This window comes from Myotis daubentonii, chromosome 14, assembly GCF_963259705.1.
Source record: "Myotis daubentonii chromosome 14, mMyoDau2.1, whole genome shotgun sequence".
Taxonomy (NCBI): Eukaryota; Metazoa; Chordata; class Mammalia; order Chiroptera; family Vespertilionidae; genus Myotis; species Myotis daubentonii.
This window is the reverse complement of record NC_081853.1, coordinates 4,211,295-4,232,577: the sequence shown is the minus strand read 5'-3', so window position 1 is coordinate 4,232,577 and position 21,283 is coordinate 4,211,295. Positions and strand designations below refer to the sequence as shown.

Below are 21,283 nucleotides of genomic sequence, written 5' to 3'. Positions count from 1 at the left end.
TCCTTCCCCCAAATGTAGTAAAGAAAATGATTTTAAGAGCTATTCCAATGGCTTATTTTTTTAAATTGTTTGTGAAGGACTTTGTTAATTTTAGCAATATCACAATTCTATCTTTTATTGTGTGGTCTATATGAAAGAAGCCATTGGGGAAGAAGTGTGTGTGTGTGTGTGTGTGTGTGTGTGTGTGTGTCTGTGTTTTATGCAACAAATTTTATTTAGCATAGTCAGTCCCAACATGCAGCACAAAAAGTTTACAGAGGATACAAAGTGCATTAATAAAAGCCAGTTTTTACCAAAAGAAAACAAAAAATATATTATTGATTCAAAATATTTTCCACTTGAATGATAAACTGCAATAACTTATCTGGACGCCTACTGATCAGAGAAAGAATGAGAAGAAAAGAATGTTTTAAGAAAAGCTCAATCTCCAGCTGGTATTGGAGAAGTCAGTCGAGGTCACTGATGCCACAGTCTCTTTACTTTTTGCATTAGTACCCTCAGCTGGAACTGTCTACGGGACAAGACCTCCAGGTCTATTACTCCCCACCTCAAGGCTTCTTCCAGGCAAAAGATAGTGCCTTCAACAGCATTCTTCTCTGCATACAGATTTAGGATCTGTTTATATAGTGGGCTGTTGGAATGATAACTTCATCAATATCGTTTTCAGATTGTTTTTCCATTTTTTTTTCAGAGTAGAGCTGAATTCTTCATCCTTCTTTCTCAAAAGTTCTTTGTTTTTGTTTTTTTTTTTAAATCAACTTCAGCTACTTCTTGATCTGAATGGGTATCCATCTCTTCTAGATTCTGGTGACCTTTTTTCAGGCCTTCCTTTGTTCGTTTCAAGGCATTGAGCTTGGTCCATTTCCTCCTTCATCTACCATCTCAGGTTGTCACTGGCTGTTGAAATGAGAGAAGCTCAGATGGTGTCCTCACTGATTGTGCCATCCCCACTGGGACCAGCTTGTGGCAGGATAAGGACCACCAGGTGGGTGAGCACAGCCTGGGTAACCACTGGGATTGGAAGGGTATCAGGAGGGGTATGGAGAGATTCCACTGGGCAGGCCTTGCATGTAGGAAGTATTTCGTGGCCCTGTTGCCTGGTATGATGGATAAGATGTTGAAATTGTAGGTCAGGAGCAGACTGGAGGTTCATCTCCAAACACCACAATCATGACCTGAATAAGCCCTAACAAGTCTGACTGAGATGTTTCCATTCGTGTAGATAAGAAAGATATATCTTCCCATTTGCATCAACATGCTTTCCCGTTTTAATAGTCATTGAACTAGTAGGTTTAACAAAACAGATAGGGGGGTTATATGGGTATGTGTCCAGCAGCCGCAGGCATATTGGAATATTATATGTATTTCCTCTATAAAGCACAGGAACTGTTCCAGTGAGATTCATTATTTCCTGGGAACTGCCATCATTAAAAGCATATGAATCCAATACAGGTTGGAGATCTTTGTATAATGTAATCACATTGATAGTTTCATGCCAGTTAGGTCTCTGTATTTGTACTTGGACACCCGTTTTCTTGAGCTGCTCTCAGACACGCCATGGCGGCCACCAGAGACTCCATCCCGCAGGCAGAGGGTCAGCCGCTCTGGGGCTGCCCTTCCCCACCCCTTCCCCACTGCACACTGCACACTGCACACTGCACACCAAGTAGCCAGGCCCCTGCCGCCTGTGTGCATGTGTGTGCCTGTGTGCGTGCATGTGTGCGTGTGCGTGTGCGTGCGTGCGTGCGTGTGTGTGTGTGTGTGTGTGTGTGTGTGTTCACTACCCACTATTCTCTGTAGCAGATCTCGGGAAGATACCAGCAGTTCCATTTTGAACAACATGCTGTTTGTTCTTTCTGAGGATGAGCCCTGGGTTTCTGTGCCAGTGGGTGTTGTTCTCAGTGCTTTTCAGCAACTTATGACTCTCCTTTCTATACATCCCAGACTTTAGTGCAGATATTTCTCAAGTCTAGGGAGGCTGCTTTTTGGGGTGAGAAAAGGGAATCAGAATTCTTTGAAAAGTGATTTTGAGGATTTTCTGGGATTCTAGGTAGTAATGACTTCCTCAGTGTTTAGTGGCCAGGATTTTGAATTCTCTAAGTATATGAAACAGTCACAACCAAAGGTTCTAATGGATTTTTAAAGAGATGAAGTTTTTAGCCAAGACTATCTGACAGGTGAGTTCCCTCCCCCTCCCCTGTTAGAGAAATCCCTTTATTGAGAAGCTGAGTTAGCAAACGGAGGCTTCTCTTTAACTCCTGGTAAAGACCTAGAGAGCAGGAATATCCCCAGTGACTCCGGTGGCTACTCCTGAAGGAGTAGAAATCTAAACAGTAGTTTTAGAGGGAGATTCTTCTTTATAAAGGACTTCTTAACATAGGAAAATCATAATTTAACAGTTGTGAAGTTAAAACATTATTGTGATTTTTTTCTAAAGTGTCAGATCCAAGGTCTAGTTTCCATTGGAGACCCCCAGGTAAATCTCAAGGGACCCATATCCCAAACTGGAAAGATTGGCCTGGATTTGAGCTCCAGCACCCAGCTGGTTGGCTTTTGTTTGTTTGGGCTGGTTAATGCAAGTGAGAGCCTATTATCTTTGTCAAAGTGCTGCGGTTGGCTTTTCTTAATGGTAAAATCTATCTCTCTGCTGTCTTTTCCATGAAAACTTTGTACTAGCAGATAACCCTTAGCTTGGAGCTTTGCTGATGGAGGTGGCACTGAGTATAATTCAGGTTATCCTGCGAGGGGCTTAAACATTCCTCTTAGGGCTGAGGCAAGGCAAGCTGAGTCATGGCGTGCTGGGGCAGGTGTCCTGAAATCACAGCTGCAGTAGCAACAACAATTTAATAGCAGTAGCTGGCCTAGCATTATTGATGCTTCCAAAGTGCCAGGTATTCTGCTAAGTGCTTTACATGTATTATCTCACTTAAACTGGCAACAGTCCCATTAGCTAGGTACCATCTTTCATCTCCTTTTACAGATAACCATCTCAAAGTCACATGACTAGTCAGAAGTAGGCGTGGCCTTGAATATTCTGATCTTCTGGCCTAAATCCATGCATTTAATGACAGTGCTACTCTCTTAGACCCAAGTACACATTGTTACCCACTTTTCCACTCCTTAAATCACATCATATTCAGGTTTTACTTAGTAATCCAGGGACCTGAAGATTCTCTTTTCTTATTTTTCATGAGTTTAGATTTTGAGTGAGAGGAAAATACAACATGAGAAAGTTTAATCTTGTGAAACTGAGAATGACCTTCAGCCTGAGGTCATGTCCATCTACTGAATGGTCAAGGGAAAAAAGATATCAGGGGTGTGTGTGTGTGTGTGTGTGTGTGTGTGTGTAATGTTGGGAGGGTAAGGTGAGAGAGAAAGCGATAGATAGGTGGACACATCCAGGGTGATTTCTACCTTCTTAGAGGAGAAGGAGTGATATTAAATATAATTTAAGAACTAGAGTTCAGAGGCCAGCTAGGTAATAATGTCATAGGAGGGTTTATGAAAAAGAAAAGGTTCTGTGATAAAATAAATTTGAGAAACTGTACATTCTAACATCCATTTGGAGAGCAACAACAACAAAACACGCCCAGCATCTAACACTTACTGATTGCTTCCTGTGTGCATGTTAAATGTACTAACACTTCGTGAGACAGGTGTTATTTCAGTGTCAGTTTCACAGGTGAAGAAAGGTCATCCTGCTCTGGTGTGGGGGGGCTGGGATCCTAGTGAAGGGAGTTGGTCCCAGCACTGAACTCCTTCCTATCTACTGCTGCCTTTCCTGGTGGCACCCAGGAGCGCATAGATATGCACCAGGCCCGCTTCGAAGGTCTTTCATGCATGTGTGTTTACTCATTTAACCCTCTCAAGCATCATCATTTGCATCAGTATATTAAAGGCTCTGGAATGCCCCGCAGTCAGAAACTTGTTCATCTGTGTCCAGTGTTTCTCTGCTTTACTTGAAGACAGGATTCTCCTGCCTTTCTTTGGAGGGGGAGAGCTGAAGGGAAAGTATCTGCCTGTGTGCACGTTAGGAAATTACGAACAGGAGAATCATCTTATTCTAACTTTGCTTCCCCTCAAACACAGGTTTGAGACACGATTTATTTTCAAAATGGAGCACAGAGTCTGGCTTCATTCTGCAACTGCCCATGCCTGTGATCTTCATCAGGCTCCACCTTGCTGCCCCAGGGACACTAATTCCTGCTTTTGTCTACTTTATGGGAATGTTGACAGTAAATGATTAGAAAGCTCTTTGGGCTCCTTAGAAAAAGACGCTACGGAAGTCCATGGTCTTGGTAATGTCCTATTAAATATGCAAAGTTCCTTCATTTTGGTTATCATTGAAACATGAATGGACAGATTAAATAGTTTTAGCTTACTCAGAGGAGGAAAGAAAATATATCTGGAAAATGTTCATTGCTCCCAGGAGCCAAATCTTCAAGTTTTCATATGTGGCATTGAGATGTCATGATTGGCAATAGTCACTTAACATTAATATTGAGTCTGTTATAAGATTATGGAAGCCATATGTTTGTTTCTATGGTTTTATCCTTTTGAAGTCCAAATATTTGAGGCCAGAGACCCAAATACATACATCTGGGCATATATTCTTGGAAGTGTATGTTATTTAACATGCTCTGTTTTAGCATTAGTTTTTTCAGTGTAACGTGAAAAATCCAATCAGTCATAAATGATATAAAATTCAACTCGAGCAAAAAAGATTTATGGGTTCCTTTACATGAAGAGTTCAGGTACTTTCAGAGTTGAACTTTAGGGTTGGTTGACTCGAGGCCTCCAGTTAGTATTGTGTGTCTTGTCTGTGATCCCTTCCACTCAGCTTTCATGGTGGCCTGCCACCTTCACTCAATTGTTGATTCTACTTTATGTCAGGATGTCTACCAAGTACCCCTGGGGCTGCTTACTCCCTCCTGCACATCAAGAAAGAAAGGGAGGGGGGAATACGATTGAGGGAGAGACATTATTTCTAGAAGTTCTTTTAGAATAGAAAGAAAGAAGATCAAATCATTTTTGTTGGCTAGAATTGAGTCTTGTTCTCATTTGTGAGCCAGTCCTCTGAGGGAATTGAGGCCGATTAGTATAAACAGTGGCTCCATGTTCTACGCCTCAATTTTAAGGTGGAGTGAGCTTCCCCAAAGCAGGTGTGGGTCCTGGAGGAGAATCAAGGGAGTTTGCACAATAAGTGAGAATGGCTGCAGATTTAGAGTTGACAACAACTCATGATGCAACTTACCTGATAGTTTTCTTTTATACACTCACTGGAGGCCTGGTGCATGAAAATTCATGCACTGGTGGGGGGGTCCCTCAGCTCTGCCTGCACCCTCTTGCAGTCTGGGAGCCCTTGGGGAATGTCCAACTGACGGATTAGGCCCGTTTCCCATGGGGAGTGGGCCTAAGCCACAGTCTGACTTCCCTCTGCAGGAGGCAACTGGTGGGCCGATTGGAGGGGGGAGGGTAGGTGCTGGCCGGCGAGTGGCCGGCTCCGCCCCCACATCGTTTCTCCACTGCCCTCTGAACTCTGTCCCCTCCCTCTGCCTGCTGGCACCCACCTTGGCTAGCTTGGCACCACCCACTTGCCGTCCCCGTCCCCCCACCAACCGGTTGTTAGTTGTTTGGTCGATTTGCATATTAGGCTTTTAATATATAGGATGTTAGCAGTTACATGCTAAACTCCCTTGTTCATGAATAAAAGACTTAGATCAGAGTTTAACTTCCAAAGAATTAAGTTTTAAGCTCCACTCTTTCTTAGTAATATAGGGTACACCAGACCAAATTGAGGGATTATCTTCCTTTTAGCTTGTTGTAAAGTCTTGGTGTCTTGTTTTTGAATTTTTGAAGAATTAAATTGATTCTTTATCTGGCCATTGTGTTTCTATACCAAATGCCTTTTGGTTGAGTGAATCTGTGGTTGCATCAAGACAGTATAAATTACCTGAACTTCATTTCTTTTGCCTTTTCATTGATCTCATCGTGACTGTTCCTTGCAGCTGACATTGAACTTCATGCTTGAATAAATAAAAGATAATCTATTTCCACATGGGTCTCCTAGGTGCCTGACATTACATAACATTACAACAATTACAACACTAATAAAAATAAAATAGTTACTATTGAGAGGCATAAAGGCCAAGAAGGATGGTAGTAGGCAAAGCTGACCTGAGTGCTATGTGCCAGGAAAGCACTATGCCAAGTGCTTCATCCGCATTGCTCTGTGTGTTCATCACAGTGGCCTTGGGAAAGATGCTGTCATAACATCCATTTTACAGACGGGGAAACTGAGGTAAAGTTATATGCATAAGGTTGTATAGACAGGAAATGGTGGAGCCAAAACACAGAACTTTAACTCTGGGCCCAGTGCCACTGCTTCCTGCATCGCAGCTCGGAAACTCGAGTCTGCTCCATCCAGTGCTCCGTTTGGAATTCTTGGAAAGTTGCATTGTCTTTAAGTTCTTCTGAAGTTAGTGCTTCTGCATACTAGTAGTGGTAGAGGATTGAAAGAGAGCTTTAGCAGCTTGTGTCTCAGAAAATCCTAACCCAAGAGTCCTTCACAAATAATCTGTATTTGCCCCAGTAGCCAAAATAATTTTGAAAAAGAACAAAGTTGGAGAACTCACATTTCCTGATTTCAAAGCATATTACAAAACCACGGTAATCAAAACAGTGTGGGGCTGACATAAAGACACACTAATAGACCAGTGGACTACAATAGAGAACTCAGAAATAAATTCTTACATATATGGTCAAATGGTCACTAAATGTGTAAAGGACAGTCTCTTCCACTAATGAGGTTGGGAAAACTGGAAAGTCACATATAAAAGAATGAATTTGACCCCTATTTTTTCACCATATACAAAAATTCACTCAAAGTGGATTAATGATCAACACTAATAAAAGAGAAAAATGGTAATTGGCGTACGAGCTACCCTTTTCATTGGCTAATCAGGGCTATATGCAAATTAACTGCCAACTATGATTGGCAGTTAACTGCCAACTAAGATTGGCAGTTAACTGCCAACAAGATGGCGGTTAATTTGCATATGTAGGCACAATGCAGGGAGGCGAAAGGGAAAGCAGGAAGAAGCCCCCTGCCACTGACAGTGATTGGAAACCCAGGGGGGAGCTAAGAGCTGGGGGGCAGGGCAAAGGCGGCCCTGGGGCCACCTTTGCCCTGCCCCCCAGCCATGATCGGAGAATCAGGTGCCTTTTCCGCCCTGGCCAGTGATAGCAGGAAGTAGGGGTGGAGCCAGCGATGGGAGCTGGGCAAGGTCGAAGCTGGCAGTCCCAGGAGCTAGGGGTCCCTTGCCTGGGCCTAAAGCGAAGCCCACGATCGTGGGGCCGCTGCAGCTGCGGGTCCCCGCTGCCCGGGCCGGACGCCTAGGCCAGAGGCGTCAGGCCTGGGCAAGGGGCTGATCCTGCGATTGGAGGGTGATGGGGGTCAACGCCTGAGGGCTCCCAGTATGTGAGAGGGGGCAGGCTGGGCTGAGGGACACTCCCCCCCCCCCCACACCCAGTGCACGAATTTCGTGCACCGGGCCCCTAGTCTAAATATAAGATTCCAAATGAAACTCCTAAAGGGAAAAATAGAAGAAAAGTTTCATGACATTGGACTTGGCAATGATTTCTTGGATATGACAACAAACTCTTAGGCAACAAAAGGAAAAGTAAACGAGTGGGACTACATTAAAATTAAAAACTTTTGTGCATCAAAAAGGAATCAGCAGAGTGAAAAGGCAATATATAGAATGATAAAAAAGTATTTGTAAATAATATATCTGATAAGGGGTTAATATTTAGCATATATAAAGAACTACAGTTCAACAACAAACCTAACCTAACCTGATTAAAAATGGGCAGAAGACTTGAAAGGAATTTTCTCCTAAGATGACATACAAATTGCCAACAAGGATAGGAATAAATGCTAACAATCTCTAATCAGATAAATTCAAATAAAAAACCACAGTGAGATGTATTACCTCATACCTATTAGAATGGCTGTTATAAGGAAACATAAAATTCGTGTGGGTGAGAATGTGGAGAAATTGGAAACCTTGTGCACTGTTAGAGGGGTTATAAAATGGTGCAAGTGTCTGGAAAACAGTATGGAGGCTTCTCAAAAAATTAAAAATTGAACTACCTTATGATCCAGCAATTTCACTTCTGGGTATGTACCAAAAGAATTGAAAGCAGGATCTCAAAGAGATATTTTCAACCCATGTTCAGCATTATTCATCATAGGCCAGAGGTGGAGGCTACCAAATGTGTATTAATAGATGGATAAATAAACAAATTGTGCTATACACACACAATGGAATATTACTGAGCTTTAAAAAGGGAAATCTGCCACATGCTACAACATGATGAACCCTGAGGCCATTATGGTAAGTGAAATAAGCTAGTCACAAAAAAGAAAAGTACTGGATGATTCCACTTACATGAAGTAGCTAGAGTCGTCAGATTCATAGACATGGAAAGTAGAATGGTGGTTGCTGAGGGAAGAGGAGTTTTTAAGTGGCTATAGAGTTTCCGTTTTGTAAGGAAATTTTGGAGAGGATTGCATACCAATGCGAATGTACTCGACACCACTGAACTGAATACTTAAAAGATGGTAAATTTTCTTAACAGATTTTTCAAAAATTGTGTTTGTCTCCTGGTACTAATGTAACTACTTAATTGAATTATTGGAATCTCTGGCTGGAGGTGCCAAACACAAGCCTTCCGGCTGGATGTGGCCCACAGACACATTCAGATAGGCCATAGTCTGTTTTTGACAAAATATGCATTAGCGGTCAGCATTTGCAAAGATTAGGGCATTTCACATGAAATCTCTATTTCTGGCTGCCCTTGGAAGACTGGGAAATCTGGGAACTGGGCGGACAGCTGAAAAGTCCTCCAAGTTGTTTTTCTTCTTCACAGTGTGGTGCTTCTTTGAGTGTCATAACTTAGTTCATTTTACTAGCACTGGATTAATAGCGCTGAATGAGTCATTTTTGCAAGCAAAAAAAAAAATGTTTTCTTATTTTTTAAAATGTGCCATTTGTAAGTAAATGCCTGTGTATTAGAAAGGAATTCAGAGACGGAAGGGCCTGCCTCTCCTAGGAAGCTAAGAAGAATAGTTACTGGTGAAAAATATAAAAATCGTGGTTATTTGAAAGTTGACGTTGGCCCAGTGTTTTATCTGTATCTTTTATCTTATTATCACATAGTATTTCAAGATAGAGGCCAAGCACTGGGAGAGCAGCAGTGGTGCTGCGCGTGACATTTCTGTGTGTGCGGAAGTGTGTGCATGAGGCATTTTTAGAAATTCTTCATGCTTCGTACTGGGTCTACTTCATTTGTGCAGTGGAACTTAGAAAATGCACTTCCATGCTTTGAATAATAGTGACCGACATTTAGCTCCCAGTTCTGGGGGACTGCTTGGATTCTGAGAACTTTCTGGTGATGAGACTTGAGCAATGGGGTTCCTGTGCCTGGGCATTTTCCTCGTGGGTGACTGAGGTGCTGAACCCTTATCGCCACTCGCCAGGAGTGAGGCTGTCCTCCAGCACAGCCTCGGCTCTGCGCTGAGGAGATACGACTAGCTGATCCCATCACATCCAGCACAGAACTTGTGTAGATGAGCAGTGGATCACAGAAACCCCACAAAACAAGCCAGTTGAACCAAACTGGGCGCTGTTAGCTGCAGGGGCTTGATAGTGAGCAAAGTAGTAGATGTCTGAAGTCACTTTCCCAATTTTTATTTTCCTCTTTTTATTCCTTAAATTGGTCAAGAGCAGCACTCACTGGTGAAGCCGGGAACAGCAGACTCCAGTACTGGCTTTCGCGATGCTCTCTTCTTTCCCCTTTCTCCTCCTTCATCTTTATCTTCTCTTTCCTTCCCTTCTGAAACTCAGTTGACTTTATAAACTTTTTTAAATTCCAAAAGAATAATAACATATAAAGAAAAACTTAAGTTTCTTCCTCACCATCACCAATTCTGCCATTCTAAAAAATCAGTATTAACAGTTTGGTTTGTATCAACAATTATTCTGCTTGTATAAATAATATATGTAAGTAGAAAATTTTATTTGCTTAAATTTTTACAAAAGTGAACTCATACTGTATACAGTGCCCTGTAACTTTCTTTATTCTCTTGGCATGATTTCATGGGCATTTCTTCAAATTAGTAAGTGTACTGAATTAGTATATGTAGCTGAAATTGTTATTTAATGTCCGCAGAACATTTCATAGTATGACCTTATTGTAATTCATTCACATAATCCCCTATTGATTGATTCAGATTGTTTATAAATTCCCCCTCGTCCCCAGGCTCCCCAAATAGTGCTGCTTATTTAACTGCAATTTTTTGAAAAGCCTTTACCAAAGGGTTTCTTCTTTGAAGAAGAAGGTTAAAGGGCTTCTTTTTTGTTTTGCTTTTATTTATTACTTGATGATTTTATCTGGTTTTTATGAGCTTAGTTTCTCTAATTCGCTAATTTACCTCTCGGGATCATTGCATTTTGGATATCTTTGCCAGGAGGCAGGGTTTCTCAATCTTGGTGCTGTTGTCATTTTGGGTCAGATAGTTCTTTGTGGTGGGGCTGTCGGTGCATTGTAGGATATGAAACAGCATCCCTGGCCTCCACCCACTATATTCCAGTAGCATGCCAACCCCCTCACCCCCCACTCAATTGTAACAACCCAAAATATCTCCAGACAGTTTCAGACGTTCCCTGGTGGGGGTGGGGGTATCACCTGGTTGAGATAATGTATAGTATTATGTATATAAAGTGTATATTTAAAAATTCAGTCATGTGGCAGAATTATTTTCTTATATGTCCATCTACATTTAACAACATGAGTCTGTCACATAGTATTATTAGAAGTGAACCTCAGTATTAGGTTCCAAATGCTGAGCCTCAATTGGTTCATGTGTACCAAACAGCCCTAGAACCTTATTTAGGTTATGACACTTTGGTGACATACTGGCACATCCACACAGGGCCCTCCACTATAAGGCATGCTGTCTTAATCACAGTGAGGATTTCCTGGCTGTGGCTGGGGCACACCTGCTCAGCTAGAGAAGCATAGGAACGCCATCTGAGTCTTACATCATCGTATTCGAATGAGGCTCAGCACTTCGTGTGCTACGTTGTCCTCCCATGGCATGCTGCTTGTTTCAGGTGTATAGGAAGCAGTGGCACCCAGGTAGCTATACACCTGCTGCCCGCCTTGTCTCTCTTCTACTGGGTCTCCCCAGCTTCTGACCTTGGGCAGAACAGCGCTTGGGAGGATCATTAGGGGGCTCTCCACTTTCAACGTATTCTGTAACTATTTTCTGCAAATAGATGCGTTGTATAATGATTTAAGTAGCTTCATATTTTACAAATGACTATCTGTGATTAAACAGAGCTGGGCCTCAGGCCCTTAATTAGAACTGTGGCCTCTTATCAGAGCATTTTTTGAAACAAAATGTCAGATTGCCTTGCATTGATTTGACTTAGTGCCTGTTTCAAACAGCTGACTATAAAGATTACTGATGTTTCTAGGGGCTGGGGAATAATCCTATGTGCATTTCCCTTTTTGCCTTAATAGCCAGCTAAGATGATCTGAGAATTCATGGTCAAGTCCTGGTTGGCATTTTAGTTTGATAGCTTTGTTGTCAAGGTAATAGGCAAACCACTCAAGTTTACATACATTTATTTAAAAAACTAGAGGCCTGGTGCATGACATTTGTGCACTGGGGAGGGGTATCCCTCAGCCCAGTCTGTGCCCTCTCCCAGTCTGGGACCCCTCGGGGGTCCAGCAGGTGGACATCCCCCGAGGGGTCCTTAAGGCTGCTGAGGAAGCGGGAGAGGCTCCTGCCACTGCCACTGCACTCTCCAGCTGTGAGCCCAACTTCTGGCTGAGAGGCGCTCCCCCTGTGGGAGTGCACTGACCACCAGGGGGCAGCACCTGCGTTAAGCATCTGCCCCCTGGTGGTCAGTGTGTGTAATAGCGACCCGTCCTTCCACCATTCAGTTGATTTGCATATTAGCCTTTTATTATATAGGACTAGGGGCCCGGTGCACGAAATTCGTGCACTGGGTGTGGGGGCGGGGAGTGTCCCTCAGCCCAGCCTGCCCCCTCTCAAATACTGGGAGCCCTCAGGCGTTGACCCCCATCACCCTCCAATCGCAGGATCAGCCCCTTGCCCAGGCCTGACGCCTCTGACAGAGGTGTCAGGCCTGGGCAGGGGACCCTCATTTCCCCCCATCACTGGTTCTGCCCCCAGCCCAGGCCTGATGCCTCAGCCAGAGGCGTAGACCCCCATCACCCTCTGATCACCTGATCGGCCCCTTGCCCAGGCCTGACGCCTCCGCCACAGGTGTCAGGCTTGGACAGGGGACCCCCATCTCCCCCCGATCACTGGCTCTGGCCCCCACCCAGGCCTGAGGCCTCTGGCCCAGGAATCATGCCTGGGCAGGGGACCCCCATCTCCCTCTGATCGCTTGCTCCACCCCCCACCCAGGCCTGACGCCTCTGACCCAGGCTTCAGGCCTGGGCAAGGGGACCATCATATCCCCCCAATCCCTGGCTCAGCCCCCCACCCAGGCCTGATGCCTCGGCCAGAGGAGTTGACCCTCATCACCCTCCGATCACCAATCACCGGATCGGCCCCTTGACCAGGCCTGAGGCCTCCGGCAGAGGTGTCAGGCCTGGGCAGGGGACGCCCAGCTCCCTGCGGTTGCAGGCTCCGCCCCTGCCCAGGCCTAACGCCTCTGGCCTAGGCGTCCGGCTCGGGCAGCGGGGACCTGCAGCTGCAGCGGCCCGGCGATCGTGGGCTCCGCTTTAGGCTCGGGCAAGGGACTCCTAGCTCCCGGGACTGCCAGCTTCGACTGTGTCCAGCTCCCATCGCTGGCTCCACCCCTACTTCCTGCTATCACTGGCCAGGGTGGCAAAGGCGCCTGATTCTCCAATCATGGCTGGGGGGCAGGGCAAAAGCGGCTCTTAGCTCCCCCCTGGGTTTCCGATCACTGTCAGTGGCAGGGGGTTCTTCCTGCTTTCCCTTTCGCCTCCCTGCATTGTGCCTACATATGCAAATTAACCACCATCTTGTTGGCAGTTAACTGCCAATCATAGTTGGCAGTTAATTTGCATATAGCCCTGATTAGCCAATGAAAAGGGTATCGTCGTATGCCAATTACCATTTTTCTCTTTTATTAGTGTAGATGATAGTCATCCAGGCTGCTTTGCATTTGTGATTTATTTATTCACACACACACACACACACACACACTCACCCTCATGACTACTACTACCCAGATTGAGTTTTAGAAGGATGCCAGCACTGTAGAATGGTCTGTGTCTGTGTTAGCCACTAACCACCTGCAAGAGAAACCATTAGTTTTACCTCTGTCACTCTTCATTTTGCCTTCTTGAACTTCATGTAAATGGAATCGACCAGTACTCATTCCTTTTTAGAACACTTTCAATTAAAAAATACAGAAAATTATCTAATCACTTTACATTACAAAGAAATCACCTTTGGTTTTAAAAACAGTAATGAATTTTCTTAGCCTGTTTAAAAAACTTTGTGTTCATAAAATTTAAGGGTATGTACATAGCTAGTATGTTAATTCAATCTTACATATTTCAAATGCACATAAAATTATCTGTACACAAATACACACTCTTAGATGGTCTGTGATTTCTCTTTATGTTTGCTCATGTGCATAAAATCTGTTGTTACAAAAACAATTTTAATTTTGTGTTGTTATTTTGGGAGATTGGGTTTAGTTGTTATTCCTTTGAGGATTATGGCAGTGGCAGTTGTCCTTTTTGGTGGAAAAAGGGGATATGATCTGATAGGACTTTTTTTTTTTTAAAATAGGATCTGTCAGTACCTGTGAGAAATCTCTTGAAATAGGTAGGAAAACCTTTAGTGCCATTCTGATACACATAGTTTGGGAAGTTGACAGACGAGCTCTCTTCCTGAGAATTATAAAAACAAATCTGGGAGGACTGACCAGTTACTTTGGTTGCCTTGATAAGAAATTAAATATTTCAAAACAAGCGATGCCTAGAGATTATGTCATTAAGGCAGAAGCACTAAGACTCTTGAACTGATAAAGGTTGCAGGAACCATTTACACATAATAGGAGTCTGACCCTATTATAAGCTATGTACATTAGCAATGAGACATTCTTTTGCTGTAAATGTAAAATGTATTTTTAATAGCAACGTGTGGTAATATGCTCTGTATTTTAGTCCAAAGGGTGTATCTCTCATTGTTTGACTCTTGGCAAACCAATTTAATGCCACATGTGAATGGAATACTGGACACACCTTTCTCTGTAGCTGAAGGTTAGGTTGATACAAGGAAACACAAAAAATATCAATCTTTGTGCATATGTAGTTTTGTTTTTTTTTAGCTTGTGTCCTTACTTTGTACATATTCACAGAGGTATTTGTTGCAATATCTACAAATCATGTAAATGAACGCTTCTTATGGCATCTACTAGATACGAAAGACCATTAAATAATTTTGGACAGTGAATAGATTATAGGAAAAATATTTCTCTGGGCAAAACTGGAAGGATTTTCTGTTTTGTTGGACTCGGTGGGAGACATGAAAATAGATCTGTTGCAGCAGCAGATACTTGAAGGGGGATAGATTCAGATAGGTGAGTAATAGGAATTCAGAGAGCCCCATTCATTCTTTTCTATTCTCTTAAAATTCTTATCGTCTAACATTGTCCTCTTCAATTATAAGCAACATTTATTTTCAATCTTGATTTTGAAATGCTAATACTTTCACTATACATTTAGTAAAAATATAATGTTTCCTTATAGATGATTTGATTGTCAAAGTAATTTCTTCTTCCCATTTTGGTGGAAATACTCAAAAGTCTCCTCTATAAACCCAGGTTATCTTTCTGCGCTGTCAGTGCTGTGATGACACATGTAGTGATGCAGATTTGGGCTCCCAGTGCTGTGGTCAGAGTCACAGTGAAGATAGGGATGTGGGTTTCAGACATCCTGCATCTTAGATGTAAGGGAGGACTCTAAACAGATTATAGATAGAGTGCTGATTCACATTTTTAGTTTTTAATTGACCAGCCTCCTAATTGAAAGGAAAACCCCTCCAGAACTCTCTTGTCTTCAGTGGGTTTGGCTCTCCATTCTGTAATTTTCTGAGGTAGAAATATTTATGTACCCAGCTTATGCGACAGCTGGCCTGGCTCTGCCTCAGTTTGCCCATCTGTAAGTGGGGATGCTGTTCCCCATGTGGGAGGATTAAAAGTGCAACTTTTGCTTTTAAGATGCCAGCACAGTTCCTGGCTCCACATTAGTTGATTTTTCTATTATTTTTATGATAAAGAAACTCTGTTGTATTAATGAATGGATTCCAGGCAGATAGATTTTATTCAATCCCTGCTGTATCATATGCCTGCTTCATGGGGTCTCAGCCAGCTGATTTAACTCACTTTATTCAGTTTCCTCAATTGCAAAATAAAAATCCCGATATTTACCATTCAGAGTTGGGAGGAAGAAGATAATATATTTAAAGTGCATAATAGCATGGGTCTTGGCATGTAATAGTATTCAGCACATGGTAGCGTTGCTGTTATTATGGTTGTTAATGATCATTTTTGTTATTATTTGACATCTCTTTATATAGCAAAATTTTTTGCTGCCATTTTTATAGCCCAGCTATTATCATCTCTCCCTGGGTATTGTAATAACCTCATGTTGGTTGGTATAGGACAGTGATGGCGAACCTTTTGAGCTCGGCGTGTCAGCATTTTGAAAAACCCTAACTTAACTCTGGTGCCGTGTCACATAGAGAAATTTTTTGATATTTGCAGCCATAGTAAAACAAAGATTTATATTTTTGATATTTATATTATATATTTAAATGCTATTTAACAAAGAAAAATCAACCGAAAAAATGAGTTCGCGTGTCATAGGTTCGCCATCACTGGTATAGGACCTGCATGACCTGGCCTTTGCCTACCTTCCCATTTTCCCCAGTTGATCCCAAAATTCTTTCTATGATTCACCCACCACAGATGTTATTTATTTCACAAATATGTTATGCTACTTCCCTGCACAGGGCCTTTGCATCTGCTGTTTTTCCTCCTTGGAGCAGTCTTGAACTCTTTTCACCTCCCTTTCTACCTCTTCACTTCCTTTCTAATCCTCTGATTAAATATCCTCATGGAACCCTTATACTTTACTTGAACTTTATCTTGTACTTAATTATTTAAGTCACTTGTAATTTTACGGTTTTTCTGTGTGTGCTCACTTAATGAATTCTAAACCCCACTCCTAGCTGTAGGTTCTGATAGAGCAGAGATTATGTCATATTTGGATTTCCATGGTATCTTCATTTGATTCCCTATCATACTTACTTGTTGTGGGAGGGAGTCAATAAATGGATGAATGACTGGGATGGTAGCAGAAAATATCTGCGCAACATTTGAGGAGGTTGTGGGGTGTGAGGGTCACCCCTGGGAGAATGCATAAGAAGGAGACAGATTAGCGAATGGTCTGGCACTTAGCAGAGGAAGAGTGGTGTGTTTATGCAGGAGGAAAACCTGTGCGGATGAAAAAACGCAGGGAGGAAGGAAAAGGGTTATTAGCAGGAAATCGCTGTGGAGTGCTGGAAAGAGGAAATGACTGAGAAGTGACTTGATAGAGAATTGTTTCTGTATGTTCTGTGCTGTATTTACTTTTTCAGATGTACGCATTTGTCACTGATGCTTTTTCTTTTTTGAGTCTGATTTACAATACTGTGTTTTCTCTACTAGGGTCCCGTGTCATGTATTTACACAGATAAGCTTATGTACCAGAGAGAGCAAAGAACAACCGCAGTTTCACCTTCATCTTCCATCCTAGGACAAACCTCCCTCCCCTTTCTCAGTTTCTTTCAGTTTCCTGCTATTTCTTCTGTCAAAACTATACTTTTATGTTTTCGTGGTTCTCTGCTCTACCACGATTTCAGTCTCCTCACAAAGCCCTGCACCATTTCTCACTGTTTAAAGCGTCAGCACCGCCCTCTCCTCTCAGTTGTTCTGGCACTTAAATGAGAGGGAGGTTTTCCAGGGAGGAGGCGGCTGCAGGGACCACCGTCAGGTCTCAGGGCTGAGGACACACTGCATGTCTGTACAGCTAGTGCTTCCCTTTTTCAGTCTCTCACCTGCTTTTTAGCATTACGTTAGATAAAGCTATAGTTCACATAATATAAGATTCACCATTTTAAAGTGGTTTTTCATATATTCTCTATCTTGTGCAACTATCACCACAAATTTCAGAACATTTCCTTCTTCCCCCCCAAAGAAGCCTATTAGCAGTTAGTCTCAATTCCCCTTTCTCCCTGCCCCTTGGCAACCATTAATCCACTTCGTCTTCATGGATTTGCTTACTAGATACGAGTAGTTCGTATAAGCAGCATCGTGTACTGTGGCCTTTTGTCTGGCTGCTTTCAGATCATGTTTTCAAGGCTCATCCTTGTTGTGTGGCCTATCAGTACTTCATTCCTTTTTAATGGCCAAGTAATATTCCATTGTGTAGACAGACATTTTGTTTATTCATTTCTCAGTTGATGGTCCTTTGAGTTGTTTCCACTTTTTGGCTTTTATGAAAAATGTTGCCAATATTTTCGTACAAGTTTTTGTATGAACATGTTTTCTGATCTCTTGGGGATATACCTAGTACAGTTGTTGGGTTATATGGTAGCTCTAATGTTCAACCTTTTGAGGGACTTTCAGGCTGTTTTCCACAGCAGCTGTGCCATTTTACATACCTACCAGCAGCAGACTAGGTCCAGTCCTCAGTTTCTCCATATTCTTGACAACATTTGCTATTTTCAGTCTTTTTCTTATAGCCATTCTAGTGTATTCGAAGTGGTTCTTGTGTCTGACTTTTTTTGATACTGTTTTCTGGAGGGCCTTTATTAATTCTCCCCTTTACCCCACCCCTTCAATTTAAAAAATGTGTATTGTTCCTGTCATTTTTATGCAAACTTGATTTTGAATTGGGTCTTTTCTAGAACTGAAGGAATCTTGAATAGTATTTGAAATACTATTTTATGATTAGAATTAACATGCTTAGAGGAAGTAACTGAACCAGAAAATGGCAGTTGTGGTATATAAATTAGGATTTCTTCTACCAAATTAAGCCTTAAGTAAATATTCTCATGTATGAATTATAGAAATCCATCATTATATGAAAAATGCCAAAAAAGAAATTTGGGTAATAAACAGTGTGTCTCTTTATAGTTTAAATTTTTTGCGTGCAACTTTTAAAAAAAACTTTAAGTGTTTATTCTTCACATGCTGTTTCCATTATTATTATTTCCATGTATAGTAATCGTATAAGAATCTTTAAATCCTATAGAAAAAGTTCTGCTAACAGTAGCTAACCCCATTTTTATTGTTGTTGTAAGTGAATAAAACATCGTGGCTAAGGCCAGCATTAAGAAGCTTAAAAAATTATGGATTTCTATTTCTCCCATTCATTAGATGTAATTTAGTATTTAAAAATAAAATTATTCAACTTCAGTTGAATTTAGTTGTCTTAACCCCTTCAAAAATTCTGTGTATGGCTTTTTTGTTGTTGTTGTTAATCCTCACCCAAGCACACGAGGGCAGTTTTTCTGTTGGTTTTAGAGAAATAGAAGGAAGGGAAGAAAAAAGGTAAGGAGGAAAGGAGGGAGTGAGAGGGGGAGAGAGGGAGAGAAACATTGATGTGAGAGAGACACATTGATTAGCTTTCTCCTGAACTCGTCCTGACTGAAGATAGAACCCATGACCTGGGTATCTGCTCTGACTGGGAATCAAACCCTTAACCCCTTCAGTGCCAGGCCAACACTCTAACCACTGAGCAACCTGGCCAGGGCTGTGTATAGCTTTTTCATTGCAAACCTTGACAATGTCAAATCAATAACAATATATTTTTGTTAGTCTCTAATGTAAGATATCCACTGTCACCCATAAACATGTAAAGAGTACTTTAGTTATGTGGGAACCTGGTCTCTAATCTTTAGAGATTTCCAGTTGAATGCAGAGAGCATGGATGCCAGTGGATGTCATGGATGTGGCGTGTTCACAGCATATAGCAGGCAGGAGAGAGTCACTAATTATAAGGATGAAAGAGGAAACTATGATATATTTGACCTGGGGATTTTGAAACATTATTCCAGATTTCAGGCAGTAGGGAAACATACTGATCTCTGACTATTCTGGGAAAAGAAAATTAGGAAAAATTGTTGGAATGAGACAAGTATTTGTTGAAGGCCTGCTGAGTGACAAGCTGTGTGCAGAGATTCATTGTAGAGCATGGTGGGTGAGAGCGAGGCGTCTTGTAGTTAGATGGCTTCTATTGGAATCTTGGCTGTGACAGCTACTTGTGTGATTATGATGAAAATGAGAGCACTTACAATACACATGGCCATGGTGAGGACTGGAGAAGTCATTTTTAAGTAACTTCTCTATTTAGTACCTGGCCCATAATGGACACTTGATAAATATTAGCCTTGCTGTCAGAATTAGTTGTAATTGCTATCTTATAATTTAACTAGAAGCCCGATGCATGAAATCTGTGCAAGAATAGGCCTTCCTTCCCCCAGCCGCCGGCACCAGCTTCCCTCTGGCACCTGGGACCCAGGCTTCCCTCTGGCTGCCGGCAGGCACCTGGGAGCTGGGCTTCCCTTGCAGCCCTGGCTTTGTCTGGAAAGTCGTCCGGAAGGATGTCCAGTCTAATTAGCATATTACGCTTTTATTATTATAGATAATTACAAGCACTACTTGAGGAGAGTGGTATTACATCTATAGTAATAAAAGTGTAATATGCTAATTAGACCAGACAGCCAAACGACCTTCCGAATGTCATTCCGGATGTCCTTCTGGATGAAGCTGCAGCGGTGGGGGCCGAGGCAGAGGTGATTAGGGGCGATCAGGCAGGCAGGCGAGTGGTTAGGGTTGATCAGGCAGGCAGGCAGAGTGGTTAGGGGCAATCAGGAAGGCAGGCGAGTGGTTGGGGTGATGAGGCAGGCAGGAAGAGTGGTTAGGAGCCAGCGGTCCCAGATTACTAGAGGGATCGGGCCTAAACTGGCAGTTGGACATCCCCCGAGGGGTCCCAGATTGTGAGAGGGTGCAGTCTGGACTGAGGAACCCCCTACCTCTGTGAATGAATTTTGTGTACTGGGCCTCTAGTTTTTCATAAAAGAAAATTAGACAATTAAGGAAGAGAGTTGCCTACAGTAGTGGTTCCCACCTGGGGATGCTGTTGATTCCTGGAGATATTGGCAATGTCTGGAGAAATGTTTTTGGTTGTCACAGCTGGATGTGTAGGGTGGTACTGACATCTAGTAAATAGATGCCAGGATGCTGATGAACATCCTGCAATGCTCAGGAAAGCCCCTACAAGAGAGAGTTATCCAGTCCTACATGTCAGTAGTGCTGAGGTTGAGAAGCCCTGGCCGAGCCATGGACCTCTAGGTAGAGAAGTAGGATTTGAATCAACTTTTCTGAATCATGTTTTTACTAGTACTTTCCTCTTGAAACCATTCCATTTCTTCATGAGAATCCAAGAAATGAAATGAAATTTTTGACAAGTGCCTTTAGGATAGTCTCATGGCTTATGACTAAATATGGCTTTGTGGGGAGGGTGACAATCCAAGCCCAGAGAAACCAAAGTGATATTGGAGGGAACTGCCATCCACTTATTTTTCCACCATTCATTAATGCATTGATTTGATACATGTATTGATTCGTGTGTTGATCATTAATTCTTCAGACACTTCATAAGCACCAACCCTGTGCTAATTGACTGTCCGTAGTCTCACGCAGCTTCTATTATGCTAGCCAAACATCACTAGAAATAGAAGGGAACGTTTCTGAAATGTAACACGAGAAGAGAAAGGATGATTTAACATGCGAAAAGCCAGCTCATGAAGTTGTCTAATTGGTACCCTCACGTTAATATTTGTCTCTTTATTCACTGACTACTCTAAGGCATTTACTTTTGCCCTAGCTTCCTCTAGCTAGGGGCTGGGTTAGGTCCTGGCACTGTGTCTCCTGTTCGTCTTCCCATAAACCATTGCATAGCCCTCAGAAAGAATTTCAGTTTTATCATTCTCATTCCCAGTGAATATCTTTTCAGAAACAGGAGCTGTATTGGTCTGTGTCTCAGACGGCTTGGAACTGAGGTTAATGCATGGGGAAGGAAGATCTTCCTTGGATATTTACTGAGCCCTGGGTTTACTTTTAGTAATTATTTTAGTATGAGATGGTTTGCA

General features: G+C 42.5%; 1 protein-coding gene and 1 pseudogene across 8 annotated transcripts in view; one reads left to right on the top strand and one right to left on the bottom strand.

Moving 5' to 3' along the window:
- The window catches only part of MITF (melanocyte inducing transcription factor), a 250,391-nt gene that overhangs the window by 45,278 nt on the left and 183,830 nt on the right, over positions 1-21,283 (top strand). The gene's annotated exons all lie outside the window — the stretch shown is intronic.
- Positions 457-1,695, bottom strand: LOC132215311 (tumor susceptibility gene 101 protein-like; annotated as a pseudogene).